The 22,257-nt window shown below is 35.6% G+C and overlaps 1 protein-coding gene and 1 pseudogene across 17 annotated transcripts in view; both read right to left on the bottom strand.

The window, feature by feature from the left end:
- Window positions 1-22,257, bottom strand: part of ROBO2 (roundabout guidance receptor 2) — a 1,625,448-nt gene that overhangs the window by 743,134 nt on the left and 860,057 nt on the right. The gene's annotated exons all lie outside the window — the stretch shown is intronic.
- LOC118553461 (enolase-phosphatase E1 pseudogene) lies at window positions 11,663-12,203 on the bottom strand (annotated as a pseudogene).

The following is a 22,257-nucleotide window of genomic DNA, read 5'->3' as shown; positions in this document are numbered from 1 at the left end:
TTGCCGGAGATTGTGGCTGAGGCAGTTTCAGTGCAGTTATGGGAAATCTTTGTGCGTTCCCCATGTGGTCTCGCCACATCCTCATGGACCGCCATGGTGGGGCTCTCAGGAGAGATATAAAGTAATAGGCAGGGGCAGGAAGGCAGACAGAACTTAGGAGACAGGAAGTGGAGGGGTACCGAGGACAAGGACGAGGGAGAGATTGGGATAGGAGGGAGGAAGCAGAGCTCTGGGGAGGCAGGAATCATCAGATGGTGCTGCTGCATACACTCTACCTGGCCTGGGATACCTGGGGGTAAGCCCAGAGCACAACAGTAGAAAAGTCACTCAGCAAAATAATCCATGTGGGCTAGTCACAATAACATTTCACTTCTATATGTGTCTAAAACTTCAGAATATCGAACATACATGACTAAAAGTCTATTGCTCACAAAGACTTAGAAGTTTTGGATATTCGCTATCTTAATAATATTGACCTTTTCTCTCTTGAAAGCCATATAGTCTTTGGTCAGGATCTCTTTTTTCTCTTTATCACCGTCCTTTATCCTCTGACCTCTCTTTGCTCTTACCCGACAAAGTAGATGTTCAGTGCTCATGGAGTCAGCCCTGTTTTTATGCAACTGATGCCCATATTCAAAATTTCGAACTCAGAACCTCATTCACACCATGGAGTCTTATTTTTAATTGCTTACAGATTTTCCTTGCTTTCCATTGACCTCTACGTAGACCTGGTTTTTCCAAAATTCCCATCATCCTTCATGAGACAAATGCCTCTCCTTCTCCTCACTCTATTTCCAATTTTACCGCCACCATACCATGCTTATCTTCCAGGACAGAAATCATGGGCTTATCAAGGCTTGCATTCAACATATCTCTCCCTGCTTCACAACATTAACACCACACAAGTGTTAGATCTTCCTTATCCCACATTTAAGCTACTGTAACAGCTTAAATTCAGTCTCTTTATTTTCCTAAATCATTGTTTACATTGTGTCACCTTCCCATTCAAAACAGTGTAATAGTTCTTAGCAGGTCTTCTATAATTTAACTTTAGATATCAAAATCTTACTTCTCATTACTCATGACATGGTTGGAAATTAATGTTTTAAAAAAGTCTTTACTGAGTTTCTGTTACATGTTGGCACTGTGATAAAGAGCGCTCTAAGTGGCACAGTCCTATTCTCTACGAGTTTAAGACCTACAGGGATGAGGATGAACGGTGCAGCCCATGTTAGGCTGGAAGTGTGTAAATGGTAAATAGGGATCCTGAGAATAGGGACTTAATAGAAACTCAGACCACAAAGGAAAATTTCCAAAAGAAGTAGAAGAATGAGGTGAGTCCTAAAAGACAAATAGGAATTAAGTGGGAAAGATAAGAGATGAAGATATTTTAGGCATGGGGATCAGTAGCTTGAGGATACATGGTATTTTTAAGGAATCCTAAATTGCTTTTTTAATGGCTGGAGTACAATGTTTAGCTCTAAAACTAAAGAGGTAGGCTGGGGTCAAATGATGAGGGACCTTGTGAATAAGACTAATAAATGTTCATTTTATGTTGAAAGCAATGGGGCTGTCAAAAGATTTTAATTAAGATAATGGGTTGCATGGTCATATTTGTGTTTTAGAAAAATGCCTGGCAACAGAGTTGAAAACCCTTGGAAGGGATGACATTGAAGTAGAGAAACCAAGTTAAGAAGTTTAGGTTTCTCACAAAGTCTTGGGAAAAGTTACTGCTTAAAACAACCCCTACCACCAACACCACAGGGGGGAAAAAAACAAAAAACACACTTTTGTTCACGGTCAGTATGGAAACCCAATGGGCCAACAAAATTATTTTTGGTAGTGAAGATGTATTAAAATAAAAAAAATTTTCATAAATCGTAAGTAAAAATAAATCCTTTGAATCCAGTAACAGGCTAGGGAAATGCCCTCTAATTCCCATGGTTTTCTCTTCTAATCTGTAAGATATTTTTCTCTGGTATTTTATTCATAGATAATTAAGAATAGAGATTCATTAATTTACTGTTACATTATATTCAGTTTTCAATAAAAAATGGAGCTGGGCAATGCAGATTCTACTTCATAAGAGGATTTAAAAAATAAATTCTTCTTAGTTTTTAACTCCTTGCATATAATATAAACCATATGTAAACAACACTATGCAGAACGAGGATTAAAGAAAACACTTGCTGTGTTGAACCGTTGAATGTGTATGTTGTTCTGAACACTCCTCCCCCACTTAATTCCTGCAATCTGTCTGCCAGTACAGTCTTCTTAATCATTTGCTGTACCGTGTTTTCATCTAAAAGACTTGTGTATATTTTATAGAAGACCAATAGAAAGCCAGCACCACAAGATATTTAAATATAGTCTGGTAGAGCAGTATCATCACTAAGAGCTTGTTAGAAATAAAAATTATTGCCCCCCCCCCAATTCTTAGAGAATAAGAATCTCTAGGGTTATGGCTCAGGAATCTTTATTTTAGCAAGCTTTCCAGATGAGTCTTATGTATCTTTAACTTAAAAAGAATTGTGGAAAAGGGTCAACCCCAAAGCAGAACAATCTAAAGGCAGTTAATTAAAAAAATAATTTTGCTGCTGTGTGTCTAGACTTTTATCAGATAACCACAAATACCCACTAAAATTGTACCAAACCTGTACTGGGTTTAATTGAACCAATTATTATGTCTTCTTATTCATGTTCTTATTCGTGATCTACTGGAAATATACCCCACTAAGCTTATGTTACCTACTCATCAGACTCCTATCAACAGAGACCTGATCAGCTCACCCAACAGGGGATACCAGCACATTCAATAAAAAATACATTTAGGATAAGAAATGAAGGTCCTCAGTATGGACATTTTTTAATACAAATTACCCAATAAAACTCAAAGGTATAGTATGATCAATGAGTTTGTGAGAATAATTGTTGGTCACAGTTTTTTTCTGGGTTATATCAAATATTCTTATTTTGTAAATTAGTTGTTTGATACTGACAATTACAATAACTTAACCAGTGGTACAATGTGCAGAAACCGATTAGAATGCATTAGGAATTAAGAAACAAAGCATTTCTTTTTCTTGATGGAAATCAAATAAAAATGTCAAACTGCTGCAATCAGACATCCTAGATATGAATATTCATTGGCAACTGTTCATGGCAGATTTATGAATTCTTTCACCTGCTGTTAGAGGAAAAAGGAAAACATTAAATTGTCAAATAAAGCTATTAACATAAGCTAAGAGAAAAAAATATATACACAGATGGATGCTGATCTTGGAATTATGCAATCTTATCCAAAAAAAAAAAGACCTATTTCTTTTATATTGTGAAAACATTGGTTTTATGCTTGCAGATTGCAAAGGTTTGAGATTTGAACTCAGTATCCACTAGCAGCACCCTGTCTTATGGTTTATGGAGGACAGTGAAACCAAACACCTATCACGTTGTCTTGTAAAGCCATGTGTAAAGATACTCATTAACAATCTAAGTCATACTTAGAACGTCTGCCTCATTTCTTCAGCAACATTTACATCAACATCCACACACACTGAACTATTTTGCCCTAAAGAAAAGCTTTTGATTAAATTAGAGGATATAATTTAAATGGATGATAACAAACTACTTCAGTGGATTTGTTTTCAAAGTTTAGTAATGAGAAACCATATAAAATGTTTGTTTAGGCATGTTAGGTTACTTATTTAACCATGTGTGAATTTCAGTTAATTTGTGGAACGCGGTTTTCATGAGCCTTTTTAGTGCTTCCTGATTATTACCACGGTTGGAATGCTACAAAAACATAATTCCTGGAGCACCTCAGCATTTTCATTTATATGCAAGGAAAGGATGCACAGAAGCAATAAAAACTACACTTCAAATATTTCATTATTTTCTCATATACAATTTGACTCTTGTTTGGTTCAGATATTTTTTGGCTTATCTTTTCCACTCCTTTTAGGCTATTATCTCTGTTACAATCTTTCTTTTTTTTAATTTTTTTTTAAAGATTTTATTTATTTATTTGACAGAGAGAGACACAGCGAGAGAGGGAACACAAGCAGCGGGGAATGGGAGAGGGAGAAGCAGGCTTCCCACTGAGCAGGGAGCCCGATGCGGGGCTCAATCCCAGGACCCTGGGATCATGACCTGAGCCGAAGGCAGACGCTTAACGACTGAGCCACCCAGGTGCCCCTGTTACAATCTTTCAAATAACTATAGAATTTTTTCCCCTTTTAGTTTATGGCTTAAATAAATACATATTTAATACTAATGGGCTGTTTCATGTTAATTAATTTAATAAAATAGTAATGGAACTATTAGGCCAAGAAGAGTTTGGGTTGTATTATACCCAATAATCATAAGATTTCACCTAAGTATTTGGCACAGCAATCATGACATTTTTTCTACAAGACGAGGCATTTGAAGAGAATTGCAGAGGTCTGAAACATTACTGTTCTCAACTATGCCAACAAGTTAAACTAGAAGTCATCCGAATGTATTCCCAACACATTGATTTGGTTGACAAAACCAAAGTAAATGGTGCTGAATCCTTAAAAGTTTCCATTATCACATTCACTCATTGTTGGTGGAAGTGTAAATTAATGTTGTCTATGGAGAAAAATTTGCTAACATTTGTTATGGACAATAATTCATCCAACATATAAAAATTAAATATGCATACGCTATTTATGCAAGCAAATCCATTTTAAGGAATTGAACATATAAAAGTTTTCTACATTCAGAAGTATTCATTGCATCATAGTTTGTAGCAGCAAAGGACTGAAAGCAATCTAAATGTCTATTAATAGGGGACAAGTTAAATAAATCATGGTTCACCCACACAATGGATTATTTGAAGACATCAAAAGAATGAGGTAGTTCTATAAGTACTGATGTGGACTGATCTTTAAAGTGTATTTTTTCAAAGATTTTATTTATTTATTTAAGAGAGAGAGAGAGAGAGAGAGAGAGAGAGCAGACAAGTGGGGCAGAGGGGCTGAGGGAGAGGGACAAGCAGAGCAGAGAGCCCGATGAGGGGCTTGATCCTAGGACCCTGGGATCATGACCTGAGCCAAAGGCAGATGCTTAACTGCATCAGGTGCCCCTTAAAGTGTATTTTTAAATTAAAACAGCAAGCCACAAAATTGTGTGTACAATATACTCTAATTTTAATGTAAGACACAGAGAGAGAGAATCTATTTTTCTGTTTATCATCTATGTATCAGTCCAGGATATGCAAGAGACTCAAAACAATGATTGTCTCTACTAGGTGAGTGGGGTAGGAATACAAACAATTTTCATCCTAAATCTTTTTGCATTTTAAAAATATTTATCATGTAAATGTACTAGATAAATAAATTTAAGAAATAAAATTTTAATTGCAAATAATTCATTTCCAAAATATGCCACAATATGAAAGGGTATGGATTAAGGTAGACAGAATAAATGACCGTATCCTAAAGATTAAAGTGTTGTGCATTACAAACAGTTAGGGCATATCATCACAGCGGCATTTGATTATTTGTTTTTTTTAATCCAATCAGCTGTACTTTATATCTTATAATTTTGCAGCCAGTGCTATACTTTAAGATTTGATTATATTATAGGCCTTCTCCTCCCAAAACTGCACATATGCAAACACCCACAAATTTGCAATATATTCAGGGGACTTATTTATTGTATCCACTCCAAGGCTATCCATGGATCCCTAATGCTCCATGAATCTTGGGATAAGAACCCCTTATTTGAATAATGACATAAAGGTAGAAATTAAGTATCATTCATTTTCATTCTCAAATCATGTACAAAAAATGACTAATAATCAGTTTGAACAAGACTTCAAGAATAAGTACATGTGTTAAATTGAAATTTGTGATTATAATCTAAGTCCAAGTAACTTCTGAAAAATAATACATGTAGAGTCCCAAGTGGCCATCTTACCAACTCCCTTTTAGTCATTTTGTATCTTCGCAACATTTCTATCATCACTGAAAATTTTTAAAAAATATAAGCCTGAAAGGGAAAAAAAAACCAACACTAAATATTAAGAAAGTGTTACTATAGTCCAAGAGTTAAAGAGTAATAATATGGAGTTTGTATGTTTTTAAAAAGATTACTTGATACCAGTTTCAAGGATGTGATGAGGCCTGATGTTATTTTAAGATATAAATCTCAATATATATATAAATCCAGAAATAAACAGTCTTGCCTAAAAAAATAGTCACTAAGATACTACCTCTTTGCACACAATTCCTTAACAATTACTCTAAATTGTTTAAGTAACATATATTTCCCAGGAAATAGCTGATAATGCCTTTATGTACACGTATATGGACTTTCTTTTAGTATTATATTTACAATAATCATGACACTTTTAAAATAATAATAGTGAATACAACATCAACTGCCAAGTACACAGACAGAATACATAGATGCATTTGCTAATGTAAGTTTTATAATTACTACAATATAATGAAAGATAATCGCACCATAGATATATTATTCTTAACACAATATCAATGTTCTTTCAGATTGGGGCTGTGTATATGGAGGTTTCCATCAGTTATTTTTATGGGTTTTTTTGAGCTTCTCATTTTCTCTGTCTTAAAACATTTGAAAAGTAGCATAACATCTCTTTCCTTTGACCTCTTCTGACAAATTAAATATTCAACAACACTGAAGCATCCATTACCCTTGAGATGACATCATGATCTCAAAAACACTCCTTTAGGCAAATCAACATAATTACCACACATCTAGAACATACAGAGATTCTTCTTAGACAAGGCAGTAAGAGCCTCTGCTATTAAGAGGTCAAGATTAGGTTTAAAGGGTGCAGGTCTTAGATTCAGCACTTTACTTAATATCCTGGTAACAAATATAATTTCCCTTTAATTAATAAATGCAGAAAGATGAAGCTGTGAAATCCATATTTATATTTTTCCCATATGTATGATGGGAAAGAATATTCTATAACATCTATTTTGGATATCAAAGCATTTACCAAAATGCCTTTTCCCTCCAGTTTTTTAAAGGAACAAAGGTAGCTGATAGGTAAACTGAAGCACTTCCTAATAAGTATCCCATTTAAGGGGACAAAAGGATGTGCTCACTCATTATCAGTGATAGTTTTACTGGTGTATCTGATTATACAGCTAGACATCTTAACTCAGGTCTTATTTGTAGTGGATCCCAGATATCCTAATGATATCCTAATAAGTATCTGAGAGCAACAATAAGAACACAGGGGCACCTGGGTGGCTCAGTGGGTTAAACAACTGCCTTCGGCTCAGGTCATGATCTCAGGGTCCTGGGATCGAGCCCCGCATTGGGCTCCCAGCTCGGCGGGAAGCCTGCTTCTCCCTCTCCCACTCCCCCTGCTTGTGCTCTCTCTCTCGCTGCCTCTCTCTCTGTCAAATAAATAAATAAAATCTTAAAAAAAAAACAAAACAATAAGAACAGCAACAATATTCACAAACAAGCCCTTATAAAGAATTTATGTGCCAAGCACTATTCTAAGTGTTTTTAAGATTATTTAGTTCATTTACTTCCTTACAAGCACCTCATGATGGAGGTAATATTATTCTTTTTTTAAAGATTTATTTATTTATTTTGAGAGAGAGAGAGAGAGAGAGTGAGTGAGCGGGAGGAGGGGCAGAGGGAGAGGGAGAGAGAATCTCAAGCAGTCTCCCCACTGATCATGGAGCTCGACTGGGGGCTCAATCTCAACACCCTGGGATCATGACCAAAGCTGAAATCTAGAGTCAGACACTTAACCGATTGAGCCACCCAGGTGCCCCTGGAGGTGATATTATTAACCCCTTTAGATATGAGGAAACTGAGGTGAAGAGGGATTTGCTTATCTTGCTCAAGGTCACAGAGCTTGTGGAGAATTTAAATCCAAACCAAGGAAATTTACACATGTTAACACAACTAAAATACATTGGACATTAAAGAGATGTTTTAAATCACCTTATTTTCATTTTATTTATTTATTTTTTTCCAAAAGAAAGATTATAAGACTGGAAGGGTGATACTTATCCATGACATCGTCCAACAGGTATTTCTTAGTTACTGTTAAGTATTGTGGATGCAAATAAGAAAGGTATGAATGACAACCTATATGAAGCTTAAGAAACCTAATACAAAGGCAAGTTTTTTGAAAATGCTCTATTATTATAGTTTCTACTTACATCAAGTAAGAAAACTAAAATATATGAGACAAAGAAACTTTCAATTGTTTCTATAACTCTCATCTACATATCCTTATAATGTTAGTGGTTATAAAGATATTTAAAACAGTGTTATTTGACTATTTTATGATTTTAGTTTATTTTTCTTTCTACAGTTTATTTTTCTTTCTCTCTATTAATTTAAGTCTAAACAGTGTTCAAACAACTTCCCTGACCCATTTCTGTTTAAATGCCTCTAAAGCCTGTAATAGTCTGCTCTTATGACCAACCTTCAGATTCTCTATCTACCATGAAGCCCTCCCTGAAAACTTACATATAAATGACTTTAAAGTATGTGATTGAAAATATTCACTTGATATCAATTATGCCCAATTGCATATCCACATTTTACTGAAATTTTTAGGTATTATTTCTTGAAGGTTAGTTGTCTGATTTAATTTTTTCATCATTCCAAGCAGCTCTATCCAATATAATTTTCTCCATGATGGGAGTATTCTATAATTGTGCCATACAATATAGTCAGCACTAGACACATAATGGCTATTGAGCACTTGAAATGTGATCAGAGAGACTGACAATTGAATTTTTAATTTTATTGACTTTTAATTAATTTAAATTTAAAGTTAGTCACATGTGACTAGTAGCTGCCTATTAATAATATACATCTATAGTGAAGTATGCAGAGCAGATATGTAATAAATTCTGTGGAATAAATGAATAAGAGAATGAATGCATACACAAAACTTCTCAGGTTCATAAGAAATATTTATCTGTACCTAAACTTTCATTTTCAAAAGCATGACAGACCATTTATGGAAGCAAACCTTCTAGAGATTTATAATCTTAGAATCATAAAGTTAGCCTAGGAGGATAGTCTAGATCATTCAGCCATCCAAACCCTTATTTGACAAATAAGAGACAACTGAGTCCAGGGAAGACAAGTTTCCTTACTTCAGAGCTAGGTTGTGAAGAGTCAAAGACTGGAGCTCAGGTACTTTTGTTCTTAGGGCAGTAATATTTGCCATAATATCCTAAAATTTTATGGGTAATTAACCTCTGTATATGATCTCCCCATGAGACTGTAAGCTTAGTCTAGTGTTTTGTTTTGGAGTTGCCTGGAAGCAGAGAGACCCTGAGGCAAGGATTAGAATACAGGTGCTTTACTTGGGAGGTATGAAGAACACCAGTAGGAGAGTGACATAAGGAAGGTTGGGTAGCAATAAAAAGCATCAAGACAGGTACTATGGGCACTAAAGCTTAGTTTCGTGAGGAAAATTCTGGATTTGGTTTAAAATGCATACTTCAGAGTTATCCCAGTTTGGCGAAGGGAGGTGTCAAATGAGGGAGCTGGAGTCTGCTTTGTCTGCTCTCATCAGTCAAAACTCCCAGGCTTTTGGAAATCAGAGGAGCTCAATGATGAGGCAAGGCCAAAGACATATTGGTGGGACATCTCCAGTTTGTGTTCTTACGTTCTACTTAGTTTTTCGTGCAGATTCAAACTATAGTAGTTGTTCAGTTACTAAGATTATATATAGTTCTTTTCATCTTTAAATCATGGAATCTTAATGAACTAAGACCTTTTGAAGATAAAAATACTTTGTATCCCAGGAGCTAACATAGTGTCTAGCACAAAATAAATGATTTCCAAATTAGTGCCATAACTTAATCTTATCAACAATATAGACAAAAGAACAACACAATATTTTGATACTTTACTGCTCCTACTACTCTCAGCAGTAAATACTAATCGGTTATCAACTACCTATTTCTAAATAATTGTCATACATCAATTCATTATTCCTCACCACAATACTATATTAAATATACTATATATTACCATATCATACTACAACAAAACATAAATAGGTTCTTATGTGTTTTTTTGAAACAAAACATATATACATTATGATATTTTCAAATTAGTATTATAATTTAATGTATTATTCTTATTTCTAACAGGGGAGTTCTTTTATATTGGAATCACTTTTGGTTTTGAAAGCTGAAGATGGAAGCCTAAGGACTTTGGTTTCTCTTACACATCACTATGTTTAATATCAGCTGCAAAATTAGTTGTTTTCCAAAGTATACAATGCAGATATGGGGATGAAAGAAAATCAGAGTTTAGGAGAACACATAGAGCTGGGAAAAAAATACTACTTCTCCCCTTAAGTTTATTTTTCCAAAGAAGAGATTCCAAAGCACTTGCTATCACCACCTACAATACACACTGAGCTCCTAGTAAATATAGTAGATGTGAGGCCTACTGTATTTCCTTGATTTTATTTTATTTTATTTTTTGAAGAAGAAAATCTTTTTATTAATCACAACATGAAATTGACATGACATCCCATTAGGATTGAGCAGGATAAATAATGCTGTTACAGAATTTACATCTATTTTGGAAGAAAATACCACATTATTAGGGCTCTTCTAGAAGGTTTTTATGGAATGATTTCAGTAAACCTTTTATTTTTCAATAGTAAATACAAATATATATTCTCAAACTGTTCCAAAAACCAGTTAGTAAGGCAACTATAGAATCTATAATAACAACTGGCGGATTAGGACTACTCTGTTAAACATTAAGAACCACGTTCTTATTTTAGCTGTTATATCAATGCCCCTTTTTCACTGGTAAGGCACCGTTTGCTGGGGGTGCCACGACGATTAGGAGGTTTCTTCAGTTATAGATGTTTGCTTCATCCAGACTCAAATGAGTTTCCTTTCCCCGTTTTGCTCTCTTTTGGAGTAGAATCAAATAGCTTTGTGTTTTGTACGGAGGGAGGCTAATGTTCTGAAATTCAGCCGTTGCAATCTTTGTTAATTTAAAAGAGAAATGAATTATTATAGGAATAAGTCTGTGAACTACTCCCAGTTTTAAAATAACAAGGCTTCTGAATAACTTCTCAAACTTACCTTTCCATTCTGGCACACAGCTTGAGAAACCTAACTCGTCTGATCTGCATTGCAGTAATTCTTCTGCCAGCTACATTTTGCCCTCAGTAAGGGTGAGAGTTGTGGTTTCAAACAATTTCTGCATAGAAAGCATCTTCAAATAAGTTTTCTTTTCACTGAACTGAGATTTTTTTTTTTCATGTAGATGCCTGTGGAAGGCAATGTAAACATACACATATATACATTTGCATGCCCATGTGGGTGTGTACATATGTCCTTTTAAAGTAAATTAGTTTTAGGGCTCCTGGGTGGCTCAGTCAGTTAAGCGTCTGCCCTCAGCTCAGGTCATGATCCTAGGGTCCTGGGATCGAGTCCCACGTTGGGCACCCGGGTCGGCGGGGAGTCTGCTTTTCCCTCTACCCCTCCCCCCTGCTCGTGCGCTCTCTCTCTCTCTCTCTCTCACAAATAAATAAGTAAATTTTAATAAAGATAAAGTAAGTTACTTTTACCATTGGAATAAAACTAAACTACAGGGACAACTCAGTGAGGACAGATTAGTCTTCCTCACAACTCTAGGTTGAGGAAGGCAGGTGCAATTCACCAAGGGATGTGATGAGGCTGTGGTTAGTCTTTTCATCATCTGTCAGCCCCACATTGCCAGGTCTCACCACCACAGCGACATGCACACCTGCGTCCTCAGAAGCACTGGCCTCTAGAGTCACGTCTGTCAGAAACAAGATGCTGTTGGTTGAGCACCGATGGCTGTTGGCAATCTTTTGGTAACTCTCTCCACTTTGCGTCCAATCTTGGTATCAAAGTGACCATCATCAAGCTCAAGAATATCTCTCTTTGTAGAATGGCCAAATAATAGCTTCTGGGCCTCTACACTCCCTGAAGAAGAGATATACACCTTCATTCCAGCCTCGGTCCATTTCCTGACTGCGGGAGCTACATCTTCAAAGAACTCTGTTTTCAGGCCCCCAGCTGTGAGTGCTGCTCTCCACAGACAGCCCTGCAGCGGTTTCAGTGCCCTGGTCTTTCGGTCCAGAGACATCTGCCAGCACACGTTATCCACCATGGCCTGGATCATCTGCTGGAGTCATCTGCTCCCTTCCCAGATGTGGCAGATGTTACCAAATGGAAACTGTTGAGATGCTTCTAATTAAACTAATAAAACTAAAATAGTTAGATACACTGGGGCAGTGGTTTCTGAAGCTTGTACCAGCACAGCTTGTTGGGCTGATTGTGCACATCTCTTCTCACGACCGCGATCGGGGAAGAGATTTCATGTTGGTCACTTGAAATTCATCATGGCAGTAGTATTCACACCACAGGAATCATCAGTGTTACAAATCAAGTTGCCCTGTTCTCCATCCTGTCGTCTAAACGTTAAACAGCACCATTTACGGGTATCCCACTACATGGCAGAGACTATGAGGCATCCCAGAACTCGTAACTAATTTAATTCAACACCAGATTTATTCCTAGAAGCAACTTCACTTGCGCAGTATATAATAATTAGGTGACCAAAGTGTATTGTCTGGAACCACCACAATGAAAACACCCACATGAATCTAAAGACGAGGTGCTGCTTTATGTAATACTGGTTCTAAGCTAAAGCATGAGGAAGTAATGATGGAGACTGGGAGTGTCCAGACTGATATTTTTATTGCAACTAAATCTTTTTTTCTTTAATTCTGGGACCATCACAATGTTTCCAATTTTTATTTTGTTAATGAAATCACTAAAAAAAACCTCTTGTCATCTCTCATCTTAATTTCATGACTGAAAGAACATTTAATACTAAGAAAAGTAAAATAAAAATAAAAATACGTAATCTCTGAATACATTACAATTCTTGCTAGGAAAGGAAATTTCGCAGTCTTACACTACCATTTACTACGTATTAGTACAAGCTTTGTCACAAGCTGGCTGAATACTTTGGAACCAGCACACAATAATTATATTCATTTTTCTTAACAATAAGTCATCGAAAGAAGAATATTCTGAAAAAAAAAAAAACCCAGAAAATATCAAGCTTTGAACCATGTTGAGAGCTTTCAGTTGCCAGACAGAATACCCAGTTGCAATGACAAAGGCCGTAGAGTGTCTATTGCTCTCCTAGCTGAGGATGACTTTTCAGATTATCTAAATTTCTGGTTTCCTTCTCTAAGCTCACTCAAGTACATTTCTTATAAGAAAACATTTTTTCAGTATTACTTTTATACACAGACTATATGGCAATCTCCAAACACAAGTATGTAGTCTCCTTTCCAGTTATCTTTCATTAAAATTAATAGTCATTTTGATTCAACCCTTAGTCTCATGTACATTTCATGGAGTGTGATACTTTCTGTGTACTGGTAACATGTAGTTTCCAAATGAGCAAAATGAGAACCCTATCTGGAGACAAGGTAAACTGACTCCAGCCTGGCCCGATCAACCTGTTCTGGGAGCCGGTCGGGCACATTCTGGCATCAACACTGCCCTGTAGCCTTCAAACTATGATAAATATTATTTCAATGTCTTTTAAAGTGTTCATTTATTTTAAGTGAGATTAGAGACTGGTATTCCTTATGTAATTACTTCTAGAAAACTATTGTCAATGTATTTAAATGTTATTTTTCTACTTCTGAATATATAACAAGGAACAGTGTGCATATTATGTCTCATCTTCTTCTAATAAAAAAAGATACATGAGAAAAAACAAACTCTTGTACAGTAGTGAATCAACTAAGTAGACACAGCCAAGTGTGCATTTGGCATATTTAACAAAGCAGACCAATAGCTCTAAATTAACACTGAATTTGCTTCTGTAAAGGAGAATTATTATTGACATTTCCAGCTTGTGGGGCCACAGAGAGTGAATAAGTTGATTGTTGTTCAATTATTTAATTAAGTTCCAGGAAAGATGTGAATCACAAGACTGACCAGCATTAGCACTAAATTACAGAAACAGACCAGTATTGGTCAAAAAGCAGACTGCAATGATCACTGAGAATATGTTATAGATTGACTGTCTTTGTCTGCTAGTGTATTGACAGGGAACATGTAGAGAGCTAATTTTGAAGTTTTTAATTATAATGACTTAAAAAAAGAATAAGGAATCATGAAGAGTTCATTGAGCTTAAGCACATAGGCTATTTTAGCATATGTGACCTCAAAAGAGCCACTAAATAGGTACAAACATAAAGAGTAAAAATATTCCCAAACCACTTTTGGCCCAGACAACATAATGAGTATTGAGAATAACAAGGTGCCAGCATTAATAGTAAATCGAATTACAATAGTCCCCCTTTTTCTTGGTTTTCATTTCCATAGTTTCAGTTAGCTGTGGTCAACTGTGGTCTAAAAGCAGATATCTGATCCTCCCTTTGAGGAGGAGAGGCCCATATAGGTCAGTAGTAGCCTAATGCTACGTCACAGTGCCTGTGTCATTCACCTCACTTCCTCTCATCATGTAGGCATTTTATCATCTCACATCATCAAAAGAAAAGTGAGTATAGTACAAGAAGGTATTTTGAGAGACCTCATTCGTACAACTTTTATTACAGTATATTGTTATAATTGTTCTATGTTATTATTATTTATTGTTCTTAATTTCTTACTGTGCCTGCTTTATAAATTTATATATATTTATATATATTTATATTTATTTATATTTATATATTTATATTTATATATATATTTATATATTTATATTTATATGTCATAGGCATATGACATATATATTTATATATCATATATCATATATGTGTGTGTGTGTATATATATATATATATATATATATATATTCGGGGCATATACATGGTTTGGTACTATCTGCAGTTTCAAGCATCCACTGGGATCTTGGAACAAACCCCTGTGGATAAGGGGGGATTACTGTATTGCCTCTTCAAACCATCATTTGGAGAAACAAATGTGGAAACACGAGAAATCCATTCACTTTTCAGGTCTTTAGATTTCCAAACATGTTAAGATGTTTACCATATGTACATTATGAACATAATCCAGCTAGGACCAATGGTAAGAATGTCTGCATGGTGAAATTTGGACAGAATATCATATTCATTGCAACAAGATGTGAGCAATCTATGTAAAATATTTCTTTCAGGGACTAGTATATGTGCAAAGAATAGCTATTCTGTTAATTACCAGTGTGAAAGGATAACTACTTTGTTAATCCCCAGTAAGGTATATATGTGCATCTAGTATCTAAAGCTGTATCTGTATCTATGTCTATATATTCTTTATGATCAATTGCATCTATCATAGAATGGCAAATGTGACCAATTAAGGAAAAGCAATAGACCCAATACAATTTTATTTCTTAAAGTTTTGGTTCCATACCACATGCCAAAAGTCATCACTAAATGAGATGTGAGATACACTGCCTTGTTTCAACCACCATTAGGTTACAGCACAGAGCTACAGGATTATAGGCAATGCATTGTATTTGATTGCCCATTGCCAAGTTCAGGTGACATAAGTCAGGTTCCACAATGGTTATTCCCAGACCCACTATTAAGAATTTTAATCAGTGACTTTGACGATTGAATCACGGACATGGTCATCAGTTTAGCAGATAAGTTATGGAGAGTAACATCTCCAGCACAACAGAAGAAAAGAATGAGAATATAAAATAACCTTAAAAAATTCTACAAGTTTTCAGAATTAGTTATGATAGAATTTAAGAGGAACATATAAAGGTCATTGGATTATGTATAATATATATAATGTATAAATGTGTAATGTATAAATATGTTTGTATAAATGTATAAATATGTTTGAAGAAAGTTTGAAGCACCATAGAGAATGGAGTAAAAAGTCAAATTTGGGTACACAATGTACTTTAAGTTTTAAAGGAAGCAAGAGACTTAGTTACTTAAATGAGGTAATAATAGTTATGATGGTGTGGACAAAGGATTTGGAACTGGAGACCTGGTGCCGTGATCGTATAGTGGTTAGTACTCTGCGTTGTGGAACTGGAGACCTGGGATTGAATCCAAGTTCCACACTTACTAACCTTGAGATCTTGGGTTAAGCCATTCTGTATCTCTGAATCTCACTTGAAAAATGGAGATGTTAATAATGTCTAGTTAAACTCAATAAAAATAATTGGGGTAATTTATGTAAAAACACATAGTAAATTTAAATCACTGTATACTACTGTTGATTTTTGAAAATAATTTTTATAAAGGTAATAGTCAAATTGCAGACATTTTATTCACATTGTATAGAATTTTCAGAAGTTTAAACATTTTAAGATTTTTAGATAATGTACTCTATCAGAAGGGCTTAAAAACCATTTCATTTTTTAAAATGTCTTAACCGGGGTGCCTGGGTGGCTCAGTCGTTAAGCGTCTGCCTTCGGCTCAGGTCATGATCCCAGGGTCCTGGGATCGAGCCCCGCATCGGGCTCCCTGCTCTGTGGGAAACCTGCTTCTCCCTTTCCCACTCCCCCTGCTTGTGTTCCCTCTCTCGCTGTGTCTCTCTCTGTCAAATAAATAAATAAAATCTTTAAAAAAATTTAAAAAATAAATAAAAATAAAAATAAATTAAAAAAATGTTAAGATCATTTCTAGAACACAGATGAGGAGTAAGCATTTTTAAATTGCTAAAAAAACCCGAAGTTACATTTTGTTAACTATGGTATTGGAGTTTTAACTCTTGTTTTAAGTCAAGGTTATTAGGTTCTACCAGGCTATGAAATCTTTGATTTTCTAAGTTTAAAAAAAAAAATAAAGATGACTATATGTTCATCAATCTGAGAATCTGAGAATATTCATATAAGGTCCAGACTACAAACAATTTAGATATTGTCGAAAAGATCTTTCAGGGGTGCCTGGGTGGTGCAGTCAGCTAAGTGTCTGATTCTTGGTTTTAGCTTGGGTCGTGATCTTGGAGTCGTGATCTTGGGGTCGTGAGATGAGGCCCCACGTTGGGCTCCGTGCTCAGTTCAGAGTCTGCTTGAGATTCTCGTTCTCCCTCTCCCTCTGCCCCTCCTGCTCAGGCTCTCTATCTCTCTCTAAAATAAATAGATAAATCTTAAAAAAAATCTTTTAGAGGGCCTTTCTGGTTTAATAGTTGGTCTTTTCTTTCTCTTCATCTCCTCCTTCTTTTCCTTCTTTTCCTTCTTCTCTTTTTCCTCCTCCTCTTCTCCTTCTCCTCCTCTTCTTCCTTCTTTTTTCTCTTTCTCCTCCTACTCTTCTCCTCTTTCCTCTCCTCTTCCTCCTCCTCCATCTTTCTTTTTCTTCTCCTCCTTCTCCTCCTCCCTTTCCTCCTCTCCCTCTCCTTCTCCTTCAATCTGCTATCCCTAATTCATTGTTTTTACTAGCCTAAAGCCTCTTCTCTGCTGATCTTTCTAATGAAGTAAATACATCGTTATATTGCTAGTGGATAAAGACTTAGGTTTTTCTTTCTCCTTTAGTCTTAGGCAAAAGAAGGAGACACTGGTGGAAAAGTCAAACTTCTAGATTGAATGCTGAGAAAGGAAAATAGAATCCTATACAAATTGATGGCAACTTCTGCTTTCCAGAGACACAGATAGCTTTCGGTATATAGATGTAGGCATATTATAAGGTATATGAAATTGGAACCCCCAAATCCTATTTGGGATAAAACACTTATGGAACTAATGAGATCCAGGTATAAGTAAGGCTCAGAGAAAAACTGCTGAGGAAAAGGCAGAGACTTAAACATGTAATGTTAAATTTAATACTTTAAGCATTTTTCTCAAAACAAAACAAAACAAAACAAAACTCTTTATGGTTTTCACTTACTACTGCTCCATGATCTGAACCCCACAGCCTTGATGTGAAAAATAATTTCTCTTGATAAAGTAGTTTAATTTGCATATGTGGTTTACTACATACACAGATCTTTCTACATATCCTGATTTATTGGCATGATAATTTCACTGATCCAGAAGAATTTATATTAAAATTACTTGGTCATATGAAATCTGTTCAGGAAGATTAGAAAATCATATTATATTCCCAAAAGATTATACTATCATTTATAACAGTTGCATCCAAACTAACTAATATTTACTCAATTGCAAACAATGTTACATGAGGCATTTTAACCCTAAATAAACATGCTATTTATACAAATAATGTAAGTGTTGGGGAAACAAACAAACAAACAAAGATGCCAAAGTCCCTTAGCAACAAGGAGCCAGAATACTTCTAAGGAAATTAACTTCACTAAGTCAATAAAATAACCTAAATCCATTAAATTTATAACTTCCATATTTAACAGATGATACTATTCAACAATTCTACCATATTTTCTGCACCTGAAAGGATATCAAGTCTTTTATTTTTCTTCTTTTTTCTCCTGCAATCAAACCCTTCTTGCTACAAGATTAGGGTATCCTAAATCTTCCCCTATTCTCAGTATACATCCAACAAAAGCATAGCTTTTTACTGCTTGTGGTTTCTAGAACATTGCTTTTAAGATATTAATGTACAGACCATTCACCTGGGGATCTTGGAAAAATGCAGGTATTAATTCAGCAGATCTGGGGTGTGGCCCCACATTCTTCATTTCTAATAAGCCCCCAGATTATGTTTATTCTGCTCTCAAGTAGCATCAAGGTCTTAGACACAGGAAGAAGGTGTATTCCACCAAATCTTTAAACCATCACAAAAGTTTTGATATTAAAAATCTTGCAAATCTGAATAGTTCAATAAGAATATGATGTAGTGGGAATTATGCCTGTGTCCTCAAGAAGTAGCTAAGGAAACTGAACTAAGCAAAATGGCACTACCCACAGAGGTCAGTGCCCCTGTATTCCTGTCAAGAGGAAGTAATGCTTTAAATTTCTCGTTAATACTCATAAAATATTTACTAGAGAAACAATGTAATGCACTATAGATGGGCTAGTACTCTATTTTGACTCCTATGGTACCTCTCAAAACTTCTTCTGGAAGCAGGTTTTGAATAAAACCTGATATTAATAAATACTCTACCTTTTTAAAAATATTACTATTAAAATCATCATTAAGGACAAAATTGTGAGCAAAGGCTATAATTGAGGGCATTTAAAAAACAAATATAACTAATTATAAAATACTAATTATAAGATATGTTAAATGAAAATGCCATAAAGATTGACGCACCTTCTGCTTGCTAGATTAATGGTAAACAACGTTATCTATTTTTGTTATCTTTAAATCTATGGAAAGAATAGACAGATGGAATTAACATTGGGTTGGAGAAGGAGAAGCTCTAAGTAAAATTATCACTTGGGATCAAAACCTCCATGGCCTCTGTCCTTGAGCAGTTAAATGCAGATAATAACTCACTCGTAAAGAGTTAGAACAATGAAATGAGACAACGCACAGAAGATCCTTAGCACTGTGCCTGTGGTTAGCAACTATAATTACTAGCTTCAATTATTATTATTGTTTTTTTAAATTCAATTTATTAACCTATACTGTATCATTAGTTTCAGAGGTAGGGTTCAGTTATTCATCAGTTGTATATAACACCTAGTGCTCATTACATCACGTGCCTTCCCTCAATGCCCATCACCCAGTTTCTAGTATTCTTAGCAATCTGAGTTTCTGTGAAAATTATATAAACGAGGATGTATTTATAAAGCACCTTTAATGTGCTACTCCCAATAACCACAATAATATCTATTCCACCGTTTATTGAATACTTACATCATATCAAGCATTGTGTGAAAAGCAGTAAATAATCTCTTTTAACCCTAATACATGTCCAAAGTTTATATTTTATTTAAGAATTATCAAGTCCAGAAAAATACGGTGGTTTACATAAAATCCCTAGAGTTCATGCACAGCGGAACTGGTATTTCAGCTTAGATCTGTCTACCAGTTCTTGGTCGTTCCACTACAGTGGTGTTTAAAACTCTACCTTTGTGGTTTTGTCATCATCTGTGAAATGCGATTAATAATGTGGTCCGCACACATTGTTTTAAACATTAAATCAAATAATGAATACTAAAAAGCCAGTACAATGCCTGACACAAAGTTAGCAACCAACAGACAATCTCTACCTATAGATGAGTGATGGCATGAATATTAGATTTGAAGCGGGTTCTGCTTCCAATAGCAACAGCTATGGTAAAGTTTCCAGTCTTAGACTTTGTCATCAGCTTCTCCTCTACCCTTTACCACTGTCTATGCAGAGTTTCCCATCATGCCATTGCTTCTGTTTAGCCAGATATAACATAACATTATTGTGGCAAAATAAGCATTCTGCCTTTTTGGGATTCCTGGCAGAATATTCCAAACACAACTTTCCTTTTGCTGATGCTGTTAATTGCACAAATGCTCACATCATCTTGTTTAGACTGTGGTTTCATCCTGTTTTGACTATCACGTTGCCCTTCTGCTGGTCTCCCTGTCGACAGACTTCAGCTGGTACACACTGCGCCTCTGAGTCTGATAGATCAGCTGCAGCAAATAGACAACTTCTAGCTAGCTGCCAGACACAAATTCGTATTAAATTGTACTTTTAATTCGCCTTCGGAAAATATTTTTAGATTTATGTATGAAAGATGTCCTTTCATCTTGAACATTTAGAAATGTCTAATCCTCCTTTTTCTCATATATGCTGAATTAAGTGGCATGAAAAAAAAACCAATGGTCCTTTCTGTGATATGTTCCTATGTGGTGCCTTTTATAAAGCTACCATTTATCTTTTATTAGCGCTTTTAAGGCTGATGAAATTGGATTTATTACATGTACAGTAAAAAGAGAAGACAGGGATGTCAGAATTGTTAATGTTCTCTCCTAACAACAACAAAAAAGCAATTTGCTGGCCCTCACCCAAACAAATTCCATGAATGCTGGCCAGTTTACTGCAGCTTTGCTACAACTGTGCATTCCATATCTTCCATCTTGCTTCCCCTTTTATATTTGTGGTTTTAGCTTATAGGAATCATAAAGACCAAATTTTAGGGACACTGAAAAATGCAGAGGAATTCTGTTCAGGTGCACAGCAGAGTGCTCGAAATCTGTGTATGGAAGTCAGAAGCTCTGTCATCTGGGGTCACATGTGTCTCTGAGTCCAGAATGTTATCACATATCTGGGATAGTACGAGTCTGTAATTGTTTCTATCTGGTTCTTCTCTGTTCCAGTGGCTCATGCACAGTGCTACAAGATCTTAGTTCTCTAAAATGTTGTTTTTTTATGTTGTAGACATTTCCTTTTTTTGGGCTACCTGGTTTACATCACCCCTCTTCTGTTCCTAACACCACCCCTATTTCTGTTAGAAAATTATCTCTGCTCACTGTGTGTAGTCTTGATACTGTGGAAATCCAGCTGCCTTCCTTCTACTACTGTAACAGAAAGGATCAGAGCTTTCTACTCACCACTCAGATATAGCTAAGGAGTGGGCATGTGGTTTATATCCGACCCATGAGAGACATTCCCTTCAGGGACTTAGAATCTTGGGGAAGTGTCACAAAAGTAGAAAAAAGAGTTGGGGTTTGTTTTCTTAATTAGAGGGGCCCCAAGCAAAAAGGGGGTCCCAACTGGAACATACTTACGAATACTCTCCTATAATTCCTACTTCTCCTGTGTCTGGGGCTTTCCAAATCCTGCCCCTTTGTCTCTAAATTTCCCTTGGAATATTTGAGCTCTTATTACAATTCCAATATTTTCTTTTTCTTATTTTAGCAAGACTTGAACCAAAAACTCCAGATGTGTGCAACTCAGGAACTGTGTGTGATGACATTTCCTACTTCAGAATTTTTTATTAGTATGATCATCTACAGCATGAAGTATCAATCCCTTAGAATCTGGATCAGTTCTATTCTCCAACATTGCTAGTTACTTTTACCCAAACAAACGCTTTGCTTGAAATGGACTGATTTATTCCTTTGTGCTTTTGTGTGTGTGTGTGTGTGTGTGTGTGTGTGTGTGTGTTTATGTATCTTCATTTCCCTGAATGGGATACCCAGTACCCATTCCTTCCTAATTTCTTCCTTTTCCCTCTTATTGGAATCTTACCTATTTTCAAAGTCCAAACCAATTCCCCAGTCCCTCTGTAGAGCCTTTTCTTTAGTATTAAATCCATGATGGCATTGTCTCTGTTCAAATTTGATAACAATCACTGCTGTGTAGTGCTAATATTCAATTAGTTTCCTTAGCAGTACTAACTCAACAAATTCTTATATTTCCCTGT

The sequence above is a fragment of the Halichoerus grypus genome, chromosome 1 (assembly GCF_964656455.1).
Source record: "Halichoerus grypus chromosome 1, mHalGry1.hap1.1, whole genome shotgun sequence".
In the NCBI taxonomy this organism is placed as follows: Eukaryota; Metazoa; Chordata; class Mammalia; order Carnivora; family Phocidae; genus Halichoerus; species Halichoerus grypus.
The sequence above is the reverse complement of the archived record's forward strand: the minus strand, read 5'-3'. Positions and strand labels throughout refer to the sequence as shown.